This window comes from Pinus tabuliformis, chromosome 1_1, assembly GCF_031772625.1.
Source record: "Pinus tabuliformis cultivar Carrire ecotype Pingquan chromosome 1_1, CPIR1, whole genome shotgun sequence".
NCBI classification, from domain to species: Eukaryota; Viridiplantae; Streptophyta; class Pinopsida; order Pinales; family Pinaceae; genus Pinus; species Pinus tabuliformis.
This window is the reverse complement of record NC_142297.1, coordinates 593,080,320-593,083,132: the sequence shown is the minus strand read 5'-3', so window position 1 is coordinate 593,083,132 and position 2,813 is coordinate 593,080,320. Positions and strand designations below refer to the sequence as shown.

At 39.1% G+C, this 2,813-nt stretch overlaps 1 pseudogene; it reads left to right on the top strand.

Moving 5' to 3' along the window:
- The first annotated feature begins 215 nt into the window (after nt 1-215).
- On the top strand, nt 216-535 carry LOC149214656 (large ribosomal subunit protein eL36z pseudogene; annotated as a pseudogene).
- The last annotated feature ends 2,278 nt before the right edge of the window (nt 536-2,813 follow it).

Genomic DNA, 2,813 nt, shown 5'->3' with positions numbered 1-2,813 from the left:
ATATTTATTAATAAATATTAAATTTTATTTAAAATAAATTTGGCGCTGCCCAGCCGAAAGCAGGGATTCTCGTGCAGCAGGGATTTTCGTAGCCCTAAAGAGGCATATAGTTACCAAGCACTTATTAATAAATATTAGCCCTGAAGAGAGGCATATAGTTACCAAGTGCTTATTAATAAATATTAAATTTTATTTAAAATAAATTTTGTCGTTCACAACCGAAAGCAGGGATTTTCGTAGTCATGAATAGAGGCATATAGTTACCAAGTGCGACTTGGCTCCCCATCCCTCTGCCAACAAAGGGAAGAGGAATAAATGAATAGATTTTGTGAGGAAGTTGATAAGGGAAGTGGTAGGTTTTCCCCCATATGAGAAGCAGATCATCGAGTTGCTGAAAGTGGGGAAGGATAAGCGTGCTTTGAAAGTCGCGAAGAAGAAGCTGGAAACACATAAGAGGGCCAAGAAGAAGAGAGAGGAGATGTCCAATGTCATTAGAAAGATGAGGGTTGTTGGAGCTACTGAGAAGAAGAAATAAACTGCTGACATCGTTGGACATATTTTGTGGAGGATAACTTGTTTCTGTTTTTTCCTTAGCTGGAGAGAAGTTAAAGAGGAATTTGTATAGGCTGCAATAATTTAATTAGTATCAATGCGTTTTGTGCAACTAATGAGGTTGCTATGCATCCTCATACATCCTTTTACATCCTTTTTACACGAAGTGTACAAATAAGGCAGCATTAATCTCAAATCTTAACGATAACAATTTGAGTTTTTCTCATTGGGGAGCGAGGAGTGAATTCATTCACAAATCATTGTCTGGTATACGGTTAGATTTGTTGCAATCACCAAATTCTTAGCGACATATCTTCTTTCTCACTCCTTTGTTGATCTAAAATCTGCGGAACTTCAGCAATTTGCAGAGAAAAAAATTAAAGAATTTGGATTTTTGCATCGAATCCCCAGACTGAATAGCGACCACGAGAACCAATAACCTGCAGGCCAAGCTAGCGGGGTTTGATTATTGACTCATCATTATTTTTTCTAGTAATGAACATAGTATTATCATCCTTGATGGGTTTGATCATGTTTCTAATTTTGAAGGGGAGCTTGTTATGGTTTTATTTGAGAATGAATTAGATGCAGGGTGTCTTTATTTTGGCCCTAAGTATTTTTATGCTCTCTCCAAGTGTTTATTTTCAACTGAGAATGAATCAGTAAAGGATGAGAGCAATGAGATGATTATATGGATAGTATTAGGTGTATTGAATGCTTCCTGGTTCATTTTATTGTAGGCGTGGCTTTGTTAAATTCACAGTGGGTGTGTCTTGTTAATTTGTTAAAATGATCTTGATGTTTATCATCTAATGAAGCCGGTGGATTAGATGTAATTTATTTTGTATTAGTCACCAACCGAGAACATCTGTCTTATGATGGCTGCATAACGTGCTTCTCAATTGTTGAAAAAACAAACACCTACTCAAAACCCAAACATAGCCACAACAATATCTGAGAAACCAGACAGATCCTAGAAAATCATTCATAGCTCAAAGGACCCAGAAGAATGAATGGTTCCATCAATCCATAGCTCATAAAACATAAACCTAGAGATACTATCTATCCCCCGCTTGGACAGGCCATCAACCTCCATGTTTGTTCTCTGTACACATGGAGGAAAGATAAATCAGAGAAAGAAGAATGGAGGGCATCAATATTAGCCATCCAGTGATGTAGCAAAGGAACATCTAGAGCGCTCCTCCCCTGCAACTAGTCAATGACATTTTTGTCATTTCCAACAATCCTAATGGATTCAATGGCCAGCCAAACAACACTATGAAGTAAACCCCACAGTGCCACAATCTTGGCCTTGCAGTTAGTGCCATCACCCCCATTCCAATAGAATAAAAAACCCTGCTGGGACAAAGTTCAATGAGAGTTGCGCAACCACATCATCCACCAACAAAAGCCCCATCGAAAAATCTAGTAGGGAAGATTTTCCCCAAATCCAAAATCTGAACAGTCCTCTGAGGAGACCTAGGAACCTAGGGCCCTATCTCAAGAAAGTAACCAACAATCTAACACTAGCATAATAGTAGTCAGGGTGTTTATCCTCAAAGATTGTAGCATTTCTAGACCGCCATATCTCCCAAAGAACATACATGGGGAGCACCCTGTATGGTCTTAGATTCAAGGATCAAAACATAAGACACTCAATAATGGAAGACCAATTTGAACCAACCCTAAGCTTTAGTAATCTTGCCACATTGTCCCATATGGCCTTGGCAAAGGGACACTCCAAAAATAAGTGAACAATGTCTTTGATGGCAAAATGGAAAAAATGGCATCTACCCAGACCCTGAAGGCCCCTTTTCATCAAATTCTCCCAGGTCAAGATGCGGTTTAAAAGGGTCAACCAGGAGAAACATTTGATCTTCAAGGGTGCATCCCATTTCCACATAGGCACGGTCCATTCATCAAAGGAACTGGGGGATGGAGAACCAGAAATGAATGCATAAATTTCTTTGACTTCTATGTTGCCTCCAATAGCTCGACCACCCCATGAAAGAAAATCGTGCCTATCATTTAATGTTATCCCTACCTCAATAAGATTGAGTCTATAAGACTTCCATTCAAGATCCAGTTCTACATTCAGTCCCAACTCCCAAGAATGTGGCCATGTATGTAAGGCATTGTCCAGGGAAGTCCGCTCCAAGTGTCTATGCCCTCTCCAAGTGTTTATTTTCAACTGAGAATGAATCAATAAAGAATCAGAGCAATGAGATGATTATATGGATAATATTAGGTGTATTGAGTGC